This window comes from Pelophylax lessonae (genome assembly GCF_965119305.1).
Source record: "Pelophylax lessonae genome assembly, chromosome: 1".
Classification (NCBI taxonomy): Eukaryota; Metazoa; Chordata; class Amphibia; order Anura; family Ranidae; genus Pelophylax; species Pelophylax lessonae.
In genome coordinates, this window is record NC_138768.1 from 220,335,410 (window position 1) to 220,356,332 (window position 20,923).

Consider the following 20,923-nt stretch of genomic DNA (forward strand, 5'->3'; position numbering starts at 1 on the left):
CAAATGGCTGTATATTATAAGAGTTTGTATAGGCATCGTTTTTTTGAAACTCTAACCCCCAACTCTTGCACCCCCTAGTTTTTCCCGATTCTAAATTCACTACCTAGTCAGGCATAACCTCGTGTTTTAGATCAGATGTCCCTTCAAATTTATTTTTAAACACGAAAATACTGCCATTGGATTCAGCCATTCTTAGAAACAAAAAAACAACCACACACATAAAAACTATGGTGAGCAGCTTGTAAGGACTGACATGATGGTCTATGGCAGAGAGCCTCAAACTACGGCCCTCCAGCTGTTGCAGAACTACACATCTCATGAGGCATTGTAAAACTCCGACATTCACAGACATGACTAGGCATGTTCGGAATTGTAGTTCCTGAACTGCTGGGAGGGCCATAGTTTGAAGACCCTTGATCTATGGTTTGGTTGACAAGCCAACCCCCTGACCACCGATGTAAGGATGCAATTCCCGACTAACAAAATAATGGGGCACTTCTCCACTGACCATCAATGTAACTTGGCATGTCTCCACTGACCTAATGGAAAGTAGAAGGGAAAGCCGCTCAGGTGTATGTTCCAAAACCCGGTGCAGGTCAGATCCGCCGTCCAGGAGTATGAAAAATCCAAAATGTGAGACCGCACTCAGGGTATTTTTGATGAAATCAATGGTTTCTTTATTCCTCAAATGAGATGGACAGACAGTGTACAAAACAGACGTGTCAGGTTGACGCGTTTCACGACATTATTAGTCGCATACTCATAACCACACAGTGTGGTTATGAGTATGCGACTAATAATGTCGTGAAACGCGTCAACCTGACACGTCTGTTTTGTACACTGTCTGTCCATCTCATTTGAGGAATAAAGAAACCATTGATTTAATCAAAAATACCCTGAGTGCGGTCTCACATTTTGGATTTTTCATGTCTCCACTGACCATCAATGTAATGGGGCATCTCTCCACTGACCATCAATGTAATGGGGGCATCTCTCCACTGACCATCATGTAATGGGGGCATCTCTCCACTGACCATCAATGTAATGGGGGCATCTCTCCACTGACCATCAATGTAATGGGGGCATCTCTCCACTAACAACCATGTAATAGGACATTTCTTCTCTGACCACTAATGTAAGTATCTCACCTGACCACCAATTTAAGAGAATTTTGGCCCTGACCATCAAAGAAAGAGGCAATTTCTCCCCAATCACCAGTGAAAGAGGGCATTTCTCCACTGAGTAGGCATTTCCTCCCGATATCCTCTACATACCCACAGATAGACTATTCCAATATCTATGAATTGACCAAATGTGCATCCCATATACACCTTTTGAACAATGCAGCTTAACGTAAAACAATAAAAATATGACATAGAATCTAAGCCTTGAAAGAAAAAAAAAAAAAAAGTTCTGCCGTGATAACAGCTGAACCACAGTCACAAAGGATATCCATTGAGAATGTACTTTAGGACTGATGTCAACTAAATATGACTGGTTTAATTTATGCCACAAATATATTGTTTTATAGACTCTCAGAAATCTTTGTTTTGGTCCAGAAAACGCTGATCACTATGTCCAGGTGGCAGGTGAGGTTTATGACATTACATTAATGATCCAGTATGGCGCACACAACAATGACTCATGATTCTTTCACCAGCTGCAGTGTACACATTTAGACTTTATGACTACATCTGTTGCAATGGGTTTGAAATTAAGTTGTCAGAGAATATTGCAAATGATTCTAGAAAATTCACTGACGATACCTGACACAGGAACCAAAGCAGCTGTTTCGTAAGTACCACATCTGGAATTTGAATGGGTTACCAGTTTATGACTGGACCAAATATTGATAGGCTGAGTTTAAAGTAAAGCTACTCTGGTCTGAATTATATGTACATAAAAATATGCATCCACAGACAATTGCACACAAAGAAGTTCTTAGTCAAATGGAAACTGAGAAGTCAATGTGCAATTTCAGCAATAGGATATATTTCAAGTAAAGGTTCTTATTTCACCTCTCTTATTTGCTATAGTACATATGCATAATCTTTAAAAATGTATAACTGCACAAGAAAACAAACACACACACACATACATACATACATACATGTATACATACTATACAGTATCTATGTGAGTACACTCCTCACATTTTTGCAAATTTTATTATATCTTTTCCATGTGACAACACTGAAGAAATTACATTTTGCTACAATGTAAAGTAGTGAGTGTACGGCTTGTATAACAGGGTAAAATTTGCTGTCCCCTCAAAATAACTCAACACACAGTCATTAATGTCTAAACTGCTGACAACAAAAGTGAGTACACACCTAAGTGAAAATGTCCAAATTGGGCCCAATTAGCCATTTTCCCTCCCTAGTGTCATGTGACTCTTTAGGGTTACAAAGTCTCAGATGTGAATGGGGAGCAGGTGTGTTAAATTTGGGGTTATCGCTCTCACTCTTACTGGTCGCAGGAAGTTCAACATGGCACCTCATGGCAAAGAATTCTGAGGATCTGAAAAAAAAAAAAAAAAGAATTGTTGCTCTACAGAAAAATGGCCTAGGCTATAAGATTGACAAGACCCTGAAACTGAGCTGCAGCACGGTGGCCAAGACCATACAGTGGTTTGACAGGTTCCACTCAAAACAGGACTTGTCATGGTCCACCAAAGAGGTTGAGTGCATGTGCTCAGCATCATATCCAGAGGTTGTCTTTGGGAAATAGATGTATGAGAGCTTCATTAAAGGGTTGACAAGAACACTGCTGGTTGTGATCTTCCTCCTCTGCAAGTGCCGCTAAACCAGTTTTAGATATATACCCCTGCCTGTCTACATAGTCTTGATCACCTGTCTACATAGTCTGTACACTGCAGCAGCAGCACAGCTCAGTCAAGTATATCTCCTCCAGTCAGCATGTAAGCAGGTGCTTCCAAAATGCCCTGTGTGTTAAAATGTTTTTCCTTTGTTGGGGTATATGCTCATTTCAACTTTATTTGTGTGTAAAGGCCATTTGTTACAATGCAAGTGTAATGCACCCCCTAGGGAGCTGCAAGTAATTGGGATCCCCCACCCTGCACAACCAGGCACACCAAATTTTCACAGTCACTGCAGAGTCAGAACGGTATCTGACTGTTTTCTATTTTTTATTGAGGGTAGCAAACTTGGACAGGGATATGAGTTTATGGGATGCCCGATTGACTTTAAACAAACTTCAGAGACAACCTCTATATACAGTACTATATACAGCTCCTCTTCTTCTAGCACACTCAGCACACTCTTGCTTACAGAACTCAGCTGTAACATCCTGTTGTGGTTTTATAGCAAATGGCCCATTACAGGCAGGGACTCACAGCCCCTATAGTTAGAGAACATATAGGGTGGCACAGTTCACACTTTCCCAGTACTTCCTCTGCAGTCTATGCTTCCAGCACCACCTCTTCAGGCCCCACAAGCCCCTATCACTAGCCCTCTAGGCTAACTTCTCCCACAGTCCCCTGGATGGACACTCTCTCCATAGTCCCCTAGACTAACACTCACCAGCCCACCCGGCTCACCCTCAGGAAGTTTCCCCAGACAAGCTGACCTGCTCCTGCTAACCTATCACTTGCTCCCATGCCTCCAGGAAAGGATTCATCCATGTGTTGTAGAGGGTCCCTCCAGCACCCGAGCCCCAGCCCCAAAATCACCTCACTCCTAGACTACGGGGTGCCCTCAATGACAACCGACACCCTCCTCAGCACACATTCTCATCTTCCACCTGGCTTCCCCTGCTAGCATGACCCATGGCTATTTATGAAGTGACCTGCCTCCTGCCAGCACATTTGCTAGGGATTGGCAGGAGCCCTTATAAATATTCCAAACAGCCCCTCCTAGTCTCCACTCACTACGTCTGGAAGCTTCTCCAAGGCTCCAGAAAACAGGGGGAGGCACCAGAGTCACTAATCCCTGATCCAGATTCAACCCAGGACTGGCTCCTAGTCAAAACAATTTGCCTACATGAAAAATTGAACTATGTACAACTAGCACACTAGCTAGGGGGTGCTACATAAGCTTATTACACTCTGTCCTTGGTTCACCTGTGAGTTGGTGGTTCTCGAGAAGGAAGGTTTAGTGCTGCTGGCCAGGTTTTCCTACTCTTTTCAGGAAGATTACTGTGCCCTACAGGTATTTTCATATAAATTAGGGACTCATTAATGCAGTTAGTAAGTCTGTTAGGGGAAAGTCTGCCAAAATGTAGCTGTTATCCTGTCAGATTGCACCACTCCTTGGGGGGAGCTCAATTGGGTTTCCTAATGGGTTATGGAATTGTGCCTCCTGTTGCTTGTAAATTATTGCTACGTCATATGGATTTACTGAGAGTTATGGACTGTTGCAATGGAAAGGGCTCTGGTATGGGGACTTTACTACCTAAACTAAACCGGACTACATTATGGGGCACTATTTAAGGGTATTTAGAGATATTAGTTAGGAATGTGTTGGGAGGTTATAAGGTAGTGCACAAATGTTCCATTTAACTACCTCAGTAAAAGATCTTAATTGTTCATCTAAAGTGCCTGAAGTCTTTAAAGGGGTGCATGTAAGGAATACCAAGGCTTACAGCAGGGGACTAGAGAGAAGTTTGAGAAGATACACTGCATGGGTCTAATGAACAAAGATGCTTTCCTTAAGAGGATATATTGCTGTTACAAAGAACTACCATGTTTGTGTCATTTGCTAATGCAACCATCCAGCCAGGAAATGGATGATGAATATTCTGGCAGTAAAGGGGTGGTGTGCTTTGCCCCTTCATTAGTGACTGCCTTCCCCACATATTGGGACTGACCTCATGGCACAGAGTACCCAGAGACCTTGCCCAGAGGTGTATGGGGCCCCAGGACCAGAACATGCATGGAGTCATGAAGAAGTGTTTCCTGCATCCATTAGTAACATATGGACACTGTCACTGGGAGGGAGATAACAAGACTGCAGAATCAGGGGAAGCTTTTACCAGCTCATAAATGCTGCACACCTGGGGAGAGGTGATCTAACAGAAGTGTGTTCATAGTGTAGTAGTGTCAACCGTGTAAGAAGTAAAGCCAAAGTGTTAAACTGTGCAATGGTGTGTCTGGTTTGCTTCTAAGTCTGGAGAGTTGCCCTAATGTTGAATTCTCATGATTGTGGCTCTGGCCTGTAATACAGTCATTAGCGAGCATGGTTTTACAGTGTCCCAACTCAGGCACCTTAAGTCCCACTCACTAGCATGTTTGCTGTTAGCACATGGGCATGCAGTAAAGCCTAGTTAGCTACTAGTGCTTCCTCTCCCCTGATGCGAGTTCTGTTGAACGGGTAATACACAGGAGGCGGATATCAAGATAAATTCCGTCCCTTAGATTATTGCATCTAAAAAAAAAAAAAGTTACATTGTTGCATAATTGCATTTTTTTTTTTTGTCTGCTTGGAGTTCAGCCTAAAGGTATACAGTGCAAGAATGAAATGTCCTTGCCATCTGTTTTGCTATATTAAATCGGTGATTGTATCCCTTCTTTATGTGATTTAGGACTGAGTGGATGTCACGTCTCATGCCTCACTATAGGCATACCTTCCAATATTTTGAGATCGGAACGAGGGACACCTATTAGCAAACATATATAAGCATAGGGCACACCTCTTGCCACGCCCCCTTAAGGGAGAATTCTACAAAAAAAAAAAAAAAAATGATTGGTTAAACCCATGAGTGCTTTTTACCACTTCTATTCCTTTGAGATTTGCAAATGCAGCAATTTAGACATTGGATACAAGGTGTAGCACTGGGAAACCCTTTTAAGATAAAAAAAAAATGCATTTTATATACAGCTTTATAGATCAGACCAAAATCAGGGGCAAAGGGACTTTGTTCCAAATCAGGGACAGTCCCTTGAAATCAGGGACAGTTGGGAGCTATGCTATAAGACACTGACATTAAGACACTACAGGTGTGCAGGACAGTCAGCAGGGAAGCAGTGAAGCTCTCTCACCTTTACACTCTCTACGATTCACATATCCTAGAGTTAATACGATGCGACTTCCTGCCCACACAACAACACAGACCATGCAAGCATAACTTTTTTTTTTTTTTTTTTATTAAAAAAAAAAAAAAAAAAAATATACAAAACACCTTTACAATTACTTTAATCCCAACAGGAATTGTCTATATGTATAAATTCAAACAACAAATTCTACATTGGTTATGTAGAAGTATCACCCAAATGATCACGAAATTATCACACAAACAAAAATGTCTTAATTGAAGTTTACTGCATGAATGCAAAAAAATTAAAAAAAAAAAAAAAAAAAAAAACAGTGTTTGGTTAAAACCGAATACTGTCTGTTCAGACATTTGTACAAACACGATCATTTAGAACATACAGCCAGGATGAACGTGCCAGCCTCCAGCTGTCAATGGTTGCTAGGGAAGCAGTGGTAGCCAAATATTGCCTAAATATAGCCATTTGACCAAAGGTGGTCTATAATATTGCTACTTTGCCACTATCCCCTCCCTTTCCATTATATACCAGCTGATATCTCTAGGAGCTGTCTTTTGGCTGTGGGCTTTTTGTTTTGTTTTTTTGGTGGCCACCATGATTGACAATGAATTTACAATAGACTTTTTTTTTTTCCTGATAAAAAGGACTAGGCAAACCATATAGGTATCTGTTTCTAAGTGACATCTTTTTCTGTCAATGAACATAATTATTATGTACTCCGTACTCCATACTCCATACTCATGGGGGGGGGGGGGGGAAGATGATATCTGGGGGTTATTAAAGGGGGCTAATAGATTTTGGTAATCCCCCCACCCACAACCACAGGCCACAATTGTGGGGGGGGGGGGGAGAAGCTCTTGACCTCGTCAACATGGGTACAGGATGCTCTGCTAATAGGAGGGGTTCCGCTGGCAGGAACCCCCCCCCTCCAATGTTGAGTAAAGAGGGGGGGGGGGGACAAACTCACCCACTCCTTTCCTGGACAGCCACGCTGCATGCTCGGAATTAAGGGTCTGGTATGGTATTTAAGGGGGAATTTTTTATTTTTTTTGCATGGAAAGCCTCCTTGGTATCCATACCAGAACCTTAATCTGAGAGAGATTGTACAGTACACATGTTTAGTAGAAGATGAAGTAATCAGAAAAACGGTACGTACCCAGCACTATAAAATACTTTGTTATTAAAACTGGCTCAAACATAACCTCTGTATTGCCATCTTCATGAACCATCTATATAGCTATATAGCTTAGTGGTCTGTAAAATGCTAAATCATAAATAATGCTTACACTTGTCCAGAAACAGAAAGAAAACTACACATATAAAATAAAGGGCACAGAATAGCATAAAAAGTATAGAAGCTATATCTTCATTCTTAGTGAGCTGACACCAATTACACCTAGAAGTGTCACAAAGAAATCACAACTGTGATACATGTGGTTTCTACTACCTATGTACAAGCCCACCCCGATTTCTCCTGTGCCTCAGCAGGGGACTTCATCAATTAACGCCACTATTCCCAATTACTAGGTCAAGAAAACAGGCATATGTTTGCTAGTACAAATGAAAAAAAAAAAAAAAACACTTTTTTTTTATTTATTAAATTTAAAAACACTTTAAAAACCCTGTCAGGTAAATTGTAAACAAGAAATAAAAAAATAAAATAAAAAACCCCACAAACAATTCAGTATATAACTTTCAAAACTGATACACATTTTATTTCAGATTTTTTTTGCACTTTACTTCCATATACAGTATAATGATCATGTGTCTTGCTAGTAAAGCTGTTGAAATAAAAAAAATGTCTAGGATTTGGAGTAACACAGTCTTACACCTGAATGAAATACTAATATCCCAGTGGAACTTCTGAGCAAACTTTTGTCCAAGTTGCATTAACAAAATAATGGAGTATGGTTAAATATAGGAGGAGATTTAATCGCCACAAAACCCAACCAGAAATCTCTCCAAAGCATCTCCTAATCCAGTCAAATATTGCACCCCCTTTGTGGTGGAGATACACGCCCCCTCCTACCATTCCCATGGGGATACAGAACGTAGAAGAAATCCGACAAATAGTAGATCTCACTCTTATCTCAAAAACAAGATCAGATGTTTACAGGAACAATTGGTTCTCTTGGATCAATTTTATACACGGACTCAGGGAATCAACTTGAGATCTTTGAGGAAGCTCCCTTCATTCCTTTCTCTTTTTTTTCTGATAGACGTTGCTTCCTCCACACTTTATTTTTCCCTTTCCTATTTTTTTCCTTCTCCCATAACCCTCCCCCCCCCACTGTATCTATCCTTTAGTCATGTCCCCCCCCACTTTTAATACCATGGCTCCCAATCAGATCTCTTCCCAAATGGAAAAATGAAAGACTCGGGGAGTGGACTTCCCAAAACCCAATAGAGAGGGTACCACCCTCGTCTCACACACATTGTATAGAAAAGACAAACTGAATACTTTTTTTTTCAGCGGCATAAAACTTAATGTACATTTATCTTAAGAATGCTGTCATACTGTTGTCCGCATATCCTTCTTGTCCTTCTTGTTAGAGGTCTCTTTGATACCAATCGGCTTGTCTGTGCTCACCCCTCCCCCCCCCCACCCCGGTGTAGTGGTATGTATTCGTCTGGTGTGCGTGTTTTTTTTTTTTTTTTTTTTCGTTCCTCTTCGTCTCTCCCCTTCCCCCCCTCTCTCTCCAGTCCCTATCATGCTTTGCCCTCCCTCTTCTGGCCCATGTGCTCTGCGTTGGTTGGCCATGCCAAGTAGTGAGCACCCCCCACGCCTTCCCCGAACGCCCACTCATGCTAGGCCTTCTAGATCTCTCCCTCCCTCCCCCCTCACGGTCCCGGTTTCTGGACCCCGTGGTGGGGGGGAGGACGTTGTGCCGGGTTCCTCCACCATGGGACACTCGATCCCTGTGGCCTTACCAGTTGTGCCTGTACACATCCTACCTGTGTCCCTGAATCTACTCTGCCTCACCTGGGTGGCTTGAGGGGTTTTTGTTTACTAAGTTGATTACTATGCTGCCCTCTGTTTCTGTGGACCCCATGTGGTCTATACCTGTTAGGGAGGTTCTCTCCTCTTATGTTGTTTATAGGCTGATATATATTGCTCTGTACTGCTTCTTTTATATTGGAATATGCTGTTTCCGAGTGTATTGTTTTTGTATGGCGTTCACTTCCTGTAATGCTCTTTACTTTTTCTCAATAAATTGTTTTGAAACAGGAAAAAAAAAAAAGAATGCTGTCATGTAGGACATTTTGATTTATACTATGCATCAGAGCCTTTGATAAAATAAAAAAAGAAAATTATAGAAGCATTGTCTAGTAGTAGTTGGTCACATTAAACGGGACTGTTCTATATTGAAGATATTTCGTAACGTAGCAATCTACATCTTCAGGGGGCTTAGTAAGCTACAAAACCTCCAACATCACTGAATAAATCCAGCTGAATGTGACGAACTACCACAAGCTTTACTAGAACCTGGATAAATAAGAACCATCACAGACATATAGGAGACTGGGTTTTGTTTTGATGGCTGATCTGTTGCGGATTGTTAAATATCTGCCACTTTGTAAGTTAATGAAATATGAATGGGCTGCCTATTTCCCAAAAAAGATTACAAAAATGCACCTGACCCTTGTTTTAAGTGTAGTGGACCATGACATGTGGCACTGCTTCCACTGGTTGCTGCCTCTCACCTTGTTAACTGCCACAAAGCTACTCTGTACAAACTGAGTGAGGACTTGAGTAAATAAAACTAAGGAAATTCTTCCTTCTGGTAGCAGACAGAGGACATCCTTCCTGTCAGGTAGACATTAAGAGTCATTGGACTTGGGCTCAAGAATGTTTTTTTCTGACAAAAGTTCCTTTTTTATTAAATAAATTGCATCTGTATATTGTGACCTATAAGAAATGTATGTAATATAAAAGTAATGTTAGGCATAAAACCAAGAAAAAAAAAAAAAAACACACGTACAAAATTACATACATCATTACACCAAATTATACAAAACATTTTGTATAAGTGAATATATCAAAAGCTCATCAAATATATTGTGCATCAAGTCTTCTCTGTAATCTTCATTAAAGTGCATGAAATAGTATAGAAAAACTTCAGTGCAGCCCCCGGAGGACACATTCTCACCCTGAATGGTGCCCCGTAGTGTAACAAACACAGAGCTTGTAACGTTTAGCCTCCCTTAATCTTTTCCAGGAGTGGTCTCAGGTAAATAAATAAAAAAAAAAAACCCTAATTAAAACTGAATAAAAAAACTTACTATACACAGCACCAATATTGAGCACAAAATGTCACAAGACTTCCAGCAGAGACAGATACTGGCCGCAGGATGGTTCTAGTCCCCTAGAATAAAGAAAAAAAGTCCTATACCAGACCTTTTAATATATTAAAGCCTAATTTAAGCTTTGATAGCTTTGTTCTGGTAACAACCCTTAGTTTTGGATGCACCCTTGATTTCAACAATGGTCACCAGGACATAGAGAGAACAAATTGACCTAGCAGGTGCAAGCACAGCAATTAAAATCCGGCAGCATTTTTAACTTCTTAAGGCCCCTTTCAAACTTCCCGCTCCGTTGGCAGACTTCGTTTTTCTCAGCGGGGGATCGACCCGCTGATCCCCCGCTGAGCAGGCGTATGGCAGCACCATCTGCGCTGTGTGCAGAGACAGAGCTGTCAAGTCCCTGCTCTTCTCTCGCTTTTTTTTTTTTTTTTTTAAACATTTTTATTATTATCCAACATAAACATACAAGTAATGTCAAAGCACAGGACGTTCATCCCATTCCACAAAATATATTACATTGATACATCCAATACTCATAAACATTGAACATTAAATAGCCAGAAAAGTCTATAGTACCTCATGTTAATTTGCAGTAGTTTTAAAACTCAGTTGGATAAGGGATTTTTTTTTTTTTTAATATATTTCCTCTCCTCTTCCCGTAACAAGGAAGAGGAAGCAACCCAGGCTAAACTTAGCCCCAAATCCCCCTGTTGTGATGAAAGTATAGCAACTTCCCCCTTCAACAATAAGTTAAAAATAATAATAAGGAGAAGGGTGAGGAACATGGAAAAAAAAAAAAAAAAAAACCCCACCCCCTGTACCTCTTTTGGTGCGTGTTCGTTAGTCAATTATGGCACTTTTCCACTGCAAGTACCGGCTCGGCTCTACTCGGCCCTGCTTGGCCCGGTTTGCTTTTCCACTGCTGGTACCGCATGGTATAGTGTCGGAACGATTCGGTACGGTACGGTATAGGTTTGCTTTTCCACTAAAGTAGTACTAAAGTTAAGTGGGTGGGATAACAATGGGGTGGGTGGGATTATCTGACCAATCAGTGGCTAGTAGTGACTGCATGCAAAGGATTGTGGGATATGGTACCAGTTTGGTACCTGTTGGAACCACAATCGAGTAGGTACTGTTTTTTCAGAGCCGTACCGTACCGTTCGGTTCCATGCAGTGGAAAAGCAAACCTATACCGTACCGTACCGAACCGTTCCGACCCTATACCATGCGGTACCAGCAGTGGAAAAGCACAAAAGCGTGCCGAACCGTTACGGTTCCATGCAGTGGAAAAGCGCCATTAGAGACCCTGAAGATCTCTCCCCCTCCTCTAATTAAATAGTCACCAGTCTAGTCGTCAGTCTCACCCACCAATGTGTATCTGCAGAATCAACCCATCTATACCATATCTTCCTAAACTTCTTGGGAGATCCCCTAGCTTCATATGTCATATGATACATGAGTATGTCAGCGTTAGCCACCCTCATCCACATTGTCAGCGTTAAATTTTCAGTATAGATCAACCGTCTTGCAATCAGCTTACGTACACAAGAAAAAGAGTAGTCGCAGAAAAAGCTTTGTTGCTGTATCCATCCCATCAATCTCTATACCCCCTAGGAGACACACCAGAGGGGAGCATATATTTGGAAGACCGAATTTCTCAGCTACAAATTCAGTTACCTCAGACCACAAGGGCCTCACCCTAGTGCAGTGATGGTGAACCTTGGCACCCCAGATGTTTGGTACTACATTTCCCATGATGCTCAACTATACTGCATAGTGCATAAGCATCATGGGAAATGTAGTTCCAAAACATCTGGGGTGCCAAGGTTTGCCATCACTGCCCTAGTGCATTCCCATACCATATGAAGAAAGGAGCCCTGTCCCACAGAGCAGTGGTTCTCAAATCCGGTCCTCGGGACCCACTAACAGGCCAGATTTTAAGTATTACCTTGGGGGATGCAGACTAGAATACTGCAATCACTGAGAAGCAAATGAGATCACCTGTGATGTAATTTAGTTATCTTGCAAACCTGGCCTGTTGGTGGGTCCCGAGGACCGGATTTGAGAACCACTGCCACAGAGCATTTATGACAGGTATCCGATTCTCTGTTATGCATACGAAATAGGCTTACTGGTGTAAAATAAGTTTGATGTAGATATCTCACCTGAATCATCTTGTCTGTAGAGGATATTACTGTGCTAAGGTATGTCTCAAGCACCTCTTCCCATAGTTCCTCGGACAGTTCTGGTATGATGCTCAACCGTCCCTGCTCTTCTCTATGGGGGAATCGGACGAGAACGGACCGCCTGTCTGTTCTCATCCGATCCAACAGATGGATGGAAAATAGGGTTTCCATCCGTCCGGATCGGATGTCAGCAGACATGTCTCAGCTGACATCCAATGCCCCATAGAGATGCATGGGGCATCCGTTCAGATCCGCATGAAAAACTGACAGGCGGATCTGAATGGTCCGCAAGTGTGAAAAGGGCCTAACACTCTTTAAAAACAGAATAAAATAATGTTTTACCTTTACATACACTTATTGAAATGACAGCTGGGCTCAGGTACTATACAAGTTGTCAGAAATGAAGATCTTTTTTACTCTCTCATTTAATAAGTGTATAGCATTAAAGATGCATCACATTTAGTTACTGAACGCCATTGTAAATAGTACAGGAGCCTCCATTTCTGGCATCCTTCTGAAAATGCTAAATGCCTATATGTGTATGCCTAGAATAGCTCTGAGTAACAGACTTGGAACAAGGATGTGTAAATTAGTGTCAGAATTCTTTATCCCTATGCTTGACCTGGATCAGTAACACAAAAACACAAAGCACAGAAGTCAAGCCATCAACATGACAGCCAGGGAACTGATATTCTCAAAGAAAAGCCCACCTAATTCTCTCATGACAGTTGTACTTTAGGTGCTCATGTGGACAGACCAGGAGGTGCTCAATGTGTTATGGTAGGGACTGTGTACTTTGTCACCAAAAAGATTCAGCTTTCTTTATGCTCTCTGGTTTGCATGTGATGAATGGGGTATGGTTATTGTGGGTGGTCAAGAAGCATTGGGGTTGATTTACTAAAACTGGAGGGTGTAAAATCTGGTGCAGCTCTGCATAGAAACCAATCAGCGTCCACGTTTTTTTTTTTTGTCAAAGCCTAAATTGAACAAGCTGAAGTTAGGAGCTGATTGGCTACCATGCACAGATGCACCAGATTTTTCACTCTCCAGTTTTAGTAAATCAACCCCAAAATGTCTTTGGCATGAAAGTATACTTTTTAGTTTTGCATGTTGTATATGGGGGTTATTAAATCTTAACCACTTGCCCACCGCTCACATTGAGCGTACTGCGGCAAAGTGGCACGATCCCGTCCAGCGACGTAGACCTACGTCGCTGGACTCCTCCCCCTGTAGGCGGCGCGATCCCGCTGTTTTCATTCACAGCGGGAGTCGGGCCAGGGGAGGAGCAGCGGCGATCGCCGCTGCTCTGCCCCGATCATCGGGGAATCCAGTTTGGAGATCCGCCTGCCTGTGTAAACAGAGCGGCCGGATCTCCTAAGTGACAGGGACTGACAGATCGGAGTGTTCAGCATAGCTGGACATCCGATCTGTCCCTGTATCACAAAGTCACCTCCCCCCCCCACACGTCAGTAAGCACCAGGCATACATTCACCCCTCCCTCTCCAATAAAATTAACCCCTTCACTGCCAGTGTCATTTTTACAGTAACAGTGCATATATATAGCACTGATTACTGCAGTAATGTCACTGGTACCCCCAAAAGTGTCAAAAATGTCATTCAAGGGTCCGATCTGTCTGCTGCAATGTCGCAGTCCCGGAAAAAAAAAAAAAAAAAAAAATCGCAGATCACCGCCAATACGCGTTAAAAAAACCCACCAAAATTTACAGAAATCTTTCCCTTAGTTAGTAAACGCAATAACTTTTGCGCAAACCAATCAAAATACGCTTATTGCGATTTTTTTTTACCAAACATAGGTAGCAGAAAACAAATTGGCCAAAAATTTTAAAAAAATTTGATTTTTACATTTTTTTGGGGGGGAATTTCATATAAAAAAGTAAAAAATATTGTTATTTTTTCAAAATAAACGCTCTTTTTTTGTTTATAGCGCAAAAAGTAAAAATCGCACAGGTGATCAAATACCACCAAAAGAAAGCTCTGTTTGTGGGAAAAAATGGAAGTAAATTTCGTTTGGGTACGGCGTCGCACGACCGCGCAATTGTCAGTTAAAGTCGCACAGCGCCGAATCACAAAAAATGGCCTGGACGGAAGACAGCAAAATCCTCCGGTGGTAAAGTGGTTAAACTTTGCACGTTTACAAGAATACAAATGCTGCAAAACGATCTGTCTTTTTTTTTTTTTTTTTAGGAATTATAGGACCCCGTTTTGCACGAAATCGAATGCCTGCTATTTTCCTTCTCAATGTATTGTGCAGTTGCATGAGCTCACTAAAATTGTGTATAGGTCTTTTGATCAATCTGGGTTCTATAAACAGGAAAATGCATCCAGCATTCAAAACTTCTAAATAAGCAATGGGCAAGGGACATGCCAAAATGACATTCTGACATGTCTGGTATTACCATAGGATTTGGTGGGTCCTAATATTTCTTAGCTAAATAGAGTTCCAATGAGCTGTTCCATTATATGCAAAACGTTAATAAAAGTGGTTACAGAATCAGGTATTTTGTTTAAGTCTACAGCCAGCAACCAGAAGTATTATGCAGGCATGGTGCTTCCCAAACTTTGGTCAGTAATGTACCATCATGACAATGTATGCAGAGCTGAAGTACCACATGTGGTATGTTACCATGCACAACTTTCTCATGCATAGATACAATACTGCTTCAGCTTAGAAATTACACTACACAGCCCTCACTATACACCCTTCTTCTGGTCTACCTCATGATTACACTCATGCATCCCCATCTCTCTTTATGGCCTCCAAAACCATGGGCAGAAAGGGTTTTCCTAGAAAAAGTGCCCTAGATCTCATATGGGCTCACTATCGAATCATAGGTAAATGCATTTATGATTTTCAGGTAGATCCTGAAGGCAATCATGGTCATCATAAATACTGGCCAGCTAAACCCAACATCTAGGAATGGTTAAAGAATTACCCTGTCCTTTTAAACAAACCAAGTGTGCGCACAAAATACATTTGTAATTCGAAAATTCACAAGGGGAATGTGAAGAAACTTTTAGACACTGCCATTCCTAACCTGACCAGACTAAAGCTGGATATACACTATCCAACTTTTGTGGTTAGATTTCCTTCAGATTTACCTTTTCTATGTAGTGCAAGGGCCTGCCAGATTGCATACAAATTGAAAGTGTTTAGGTTTGACCTCATATTATATGGTTTTGGTAAGTCTAAAGGAAAAAAAGTCTTCAGAAAAGCTTATAGTGTGTATGGCCAATTAGTCATCCGTGCTTTCTTAAGCCTCGTACACACGCGTCAAAATCGGCAGGGAATTTTCATCCGACGACCGATCTGCCGATTTTCGGCTTGTTAGTATGATGCTTCCGACAACCGACTCCGACTTTTCGGCCGAAAAAAAAAATCTGGTGTGCAGGCTATAAAATTTTTGTCCTCCCGTCAAAACACGTCCGATTTTCGTGCAGTCAGTACAGATTTCGACAGGGAAAAATCTTATGAGCAAGACTGGGCATGCGCAGAGAAGAAAGGACACAAAGAAAGCAAACCAACACATGACATCACTTCTGAAGTAGAATTTTGTTGGCCGAGAAAATTTGTGTGCAGTCTAGAGCACATTCCAACCAACAAAACACAACTTGGACAAAAGTTGGACGATCGGTCGGCCGATAATCGTTGCGTGTGTACGAGGCTTTAGTCCCTGACCAACATGCAGCTAATGAAGTCAAAGGAAAGTCGCAACCCCTAAATTCAGATGAAGCCTTGGTATTGGCATAATAGCAAGGCAACTAGCATTTCCAAAAGGGATGGTCAGACATGACAGTGCCAACATTCTGCCAGTACAGGTTATAAAAAATTGTATCCAAAGCCAATTTTTATTTTTTTTTAAGGATAATGAAAAAGAACACCAGTTATTTATTTATTTATTTTTTATTGCAGTCTGTGTCCCTGCTAGGGCATTAACTCTGTATTAGTTATGGTGACCAATGTCTTCAAGACTGAAAGTGGGAGAAACTGGTCAACCAAAGAATAGAGGGAAACTCTCCTGAGGTTTTATGGAATAGGAAGCAAAAGGGTGGCAGATGACAAAAAAAAAAAAAAAAAAACTCAACTAACAGGGCTTTTTTTATTGCCTTTTCCTATTCAAACAGAAAGAAAATATGACTTTAGACATACTCTTAAAGGGTTACTAGACCCACAACAGTAAAACCAATCTGTATATGCAGTAAAGCAAGCTGGTTATACTCACTGTGGAACTAAGAGGTTAATCCTCTGCATTGTGTAAAAGGGCAGTTTATTCCTGTCTTCTCTGATCTTCCCCTTCTTTTACAGTCCCCAGAGAGCCCTAGGAGGCACTCTGCACATGCACAATTTGGTCTATATAGCTGGAGTTTTGTTTTTGTTTTTTGAGAGGGTGCATGTGATCAGCACATGGCCAATCAGCACTATACAGGCAGAGGGTTAGGGGTCATGCACCATCATAGGGAAGCTTGTAGGAGGAGATTGAAAACTCCTCCTACAAGCTTTAACCAGTGCTCGGCCAGACACTGATAGAAGTCACAAGACTGCTATATACTGCTAGATGAGAGAAGGTATTTAGCAGTTTATATACTGTACATACTGTACTGCAAATATCTCCTAAACATGTACCGTTTAGGAGATATTTACCTTACATGCAGCCAGTGACATCACTGGCGCATGCGTTCTGAAGGAACGGCCGCTCGTGCCGTTCCTTCAGAGACCCGTGCCGTGACCATCAGCTCCCGTGCGCCACAGTCTGATTTTTTTTCACAGAGATAAGCAGGTATTATGAACAGTATGAGGATTTTCCTTCAGTTGAAGTTTGTGTAGTATACTGGAAATGGCTGCAGGTGAAAACACCCAAGAAGATACTGAACTGCAAAAAGTATATTACAGCCAACAGAAGTGTAAGCAGGATTTTTTAGTACTCAAATTAAATCCCTTAGCCCCTTAATAATATGCATTGAAAGAAACTCCAAAACTCCGGTGCCACCGAAATATATGATACAAGGCAATGACATTCAAGTAGATATTGTGCAGTTTGCATTGCCTATTTTATAAATTATATCTTTAAACAGATCCAATCATACCAGATTCCACTGGAAATTGGGACAATCATAAGTAAATTTAATTCTGAAGAGATCATTATTCTCAACCCTGTCATCACCTTTTCATGCACTCATCCATGCTCCAAAATGCTCAAAAACCAAGCAATCTTCATCAAGTTCCAGAAATATCTACTGTACTGTGTAGCCTGATTTGTAATATTTTCATGAGATAATATAATGAGGGATGGAAATGAATGCCAAGTAATGCTCTACAAATATGACATTGTGACAGCTGTCAGTTACAAGTGCCTTTTAATGATTTGGGTTTGATCTGTGATGATAATGTTCCTGTTCAGACAGTGTAGTGTCTAATCAGAAACAGTAGTGCCGTTAACCCACCAGCAGAGGAACATGCTGTAGCATTTTGAAGCTAATTAGAAATAGTATGACTTTTAAATATTGTTCCTTTAACCATTACATAGACAAAAGTACATGTATTAAAAATTATGCAATGCATATACCAAAATGGGTATATATATCTGTCATTAGAAATAAAGGACTATAAATAATTCAACTTACTGACATACAGAGTTACTGTGTGCAATGAAGAGGATTTATAAGGGAGCATATAAGGATTAAAAGTGCCAGGGTAGATTTACTTCCATATGTAATGAGGGAGAGAGACTAACTCCACAAATGCAGTCATTATTGATGAGCATGCACCACTGGCTAAACCCCATCATATTATGGCATATCACCAGTAATCCATTCTATAATATACCAATAATCCACTAAGTGCCAGAATACAACTATAGCTAAAATTCATGAAATCTGGCACAGTAAGCCTTTCATTCCCAGAGAAGGCACCCAGGCAACTAGTTAACTCTTGCAGGCATGCTGTGGTTTACTGTAGAGAAAGTGTGTTCCCCCTCTTTGACCGATTAGGGAGTCTGTAGAGAAGTTTGGCTACACAGCAGAGGCTATACAGTGCTTGCTTTCTGGTGTTATTCTGGCCTCTAAAGTCCCATTCCCTTAGGGGGGGTTCTCTTTTTTCCATGCTTGCTTTCACATTTCATTAGGAATAGTATGAGACACACAAAGTCCTAGTACAGATAAGCTTCCAGTCTTCCCTATCTATTCGGTTTAAAATTGCCTTACCTAGGCTATGGTGTAACAAGCACAAAAAAAAAAAAATATATAATAATAATAAAATATATTTAAAAAAAATTATATATATATATATATATATATATATATATATATATATATATATATATATATATATATATATATATATTAGAAAAATGTATATATAATTTTTTTTTTTTTTTTGGTTTTTTGTTTTTTTTTTTGTTTTTTTTGTTTTGTTTTTTTAACAGCTCTGTATCATGGCAGTTGCTACCACAGTCAAACAGAGCCTTATGTGCAAAAAAAAAAAAAAAAAAAATCTAAATAGTGTTGGAGACAAATTGGTATTTATATTTTATTATTGTGGAAAAGAAAAGAACAGAAAAGTGCAGAAATGCCATTTTGATTAATAATAATGCAAGCCTTTATGGATAGGGCATGTAACACTGACAAGGGCGTACATGTGAGTTTAGTTCATTATGCACAACTGCTGAAAAGACTTGTCGGTGCTTGAAAAAAAAAAATAATAAAAAAAATATAAAAAAATGTGTCAGTGGAAATGAAATGTTCAGCATGCAGGAATACATAAAACTGTTCTTGCTTAAAGCACAGTTTCTAGCAAAGATCAGCTAGAAGCTGGAAGCACAGATTTATGGAAAGCACTGGTGCATTAAGCAGCAATCTGCACATTGATGTGTGCTGGAGTGTACAAGACAAACTCTAGCTTGTAAGGATTTAACTGGTCTCACTGACTGCCCTGCTCACCTGTCGTCCAGACATCTGCCTCTCTCTGTGACACTGCATCACTTGCCATGGAGCTAACTAGCCTGAAACTTGCCACTCCAAATCCCTACAAATAGCACAGCACCTAGTGCACAATGACCAAGGATCTCCTGTTCTCAGGGAATGACCCTCTTACCATTTGCTTCCATGAAGACCAGTTTGATGCCATTTCTACATTGCCTTGAAGTTGTAAAGATGCTTTCACAGCACAGCATCCTTTGACAGGTACATTGTCATTCTCTAGATCCACTAGATATCAAATATAATACAGCCTTATGGCTATGAATGGAAAGCACACAGCATCCTTTCTCCCCAAATGTTAAACCCATACCAGGGTAAAAGCCTCATCATTGGCATCCAGCTTTACCTTTACCCATCTGGGTGATAAAGTTTATCCAGCAAGCCTAACTAGCAAAGTTACTCGTGCTGGAATGTGCGGTTCGGGCTTTAGCTGTTAGCACTTGCAGGTTACATTCCTGATTGCTACAATATGTTGATAAATCATTAACAGCTTTAATTAGCAAGGCTTGTAAAGTAACATTAGCTTTGCCCTTACCTGCCTGGCAATATGATGGCCAACTTCCACCTTGTCAGCTGCCCAGCTAGCAGTTCGCAGCCTCCAGAGGCATCTTCCGACCTTTAGCCCGGCAATTGCTGCATTAGATCGGGAGGTGAACGGCAGTTGGTATCCAGAGCCCGTGCCAGCTGCTTCTTGGTGTCTGCGATGTATACAGCAGCTTCAGCACTTTGTGTCTCAGAGTAAGTGCAATCTCACAGGAGAGGATGTGAAAAAAGCAGAAAGCCCTCCTAGAAATCACCAGCTTTGGGTTTCAGGGAATAGCTGTCCATTCTATCCAGTCCTGCAGTGCTGAAAAAAAGAGAGGAGTCCCCCTAAACTGACAGCATCCATAAATCAGGTAGAGAGAGGTCTCCCTGAGTCTGTGGAATAGTAAGCAGTGATGTGCTCTAGCAGTACTGGAAGGCTCTGTGATCTCCTTTAGTTAACATCTCTATCCAGATCTCTCTCCTTGCTGCAGCTCCACTCAGCTGCACTATTATTCAAAGGCCCACAGCACTGCCTACTGCTTAACTCATTAACTGCCATTTGATCTGGAGACTATGCTGCCACTGCCTGTGTCTCTCCTTATATATGCATCATATCCCCAAGGAGGAAACATTCGTTTTCTGATGCAGATAGGAAATCTGTGTTCATTACATAGCCCAAGGAATGATGGAGCATAACATACAAGCATGTGCATAAGAAAAATGTGCTTGTTGTCACACCTGAGCAGAGCGTGTTCCTAGCCATTTTTAAAGCGTGTTTTTTTTTTTTTTCAGCGTTTTTTTGCACATCAGCGTTTTTTTGCACATGTATCAAGCTTCAGACGTTTCCTTGGCGAAGGGAGAAGGGCAGGTTTATGGCTAAGTTTGGATGTGCGGCAGACTTTCCACG

The 20,923-nt window shown here is 41.1% G+C and overlaps 1 protein-coding gene across 1 annotated transcript in view; it reads right to left on the minus strand.

The window, feature by feature from the left end:
* The window catches only part of WSCD2 (WSC domain containing 2), a 465,279-nt gene extending 444,689 nt beyond the window's left edge, over window positions 1-20,590 (minus strand). Inside the window, exon 1 of the mRNA XM_082264348.1 lies at window positions 20,027-20,590. The gene's annotated coding sequence lies outside the window, so the exon portion shown is untranslated. The remainder of the gene's footprint in view (window positions 1-20,026) is intronic.
* Between the last annotated feature and the right edge of the window lie 333 nt (window positions 20,591-20,923).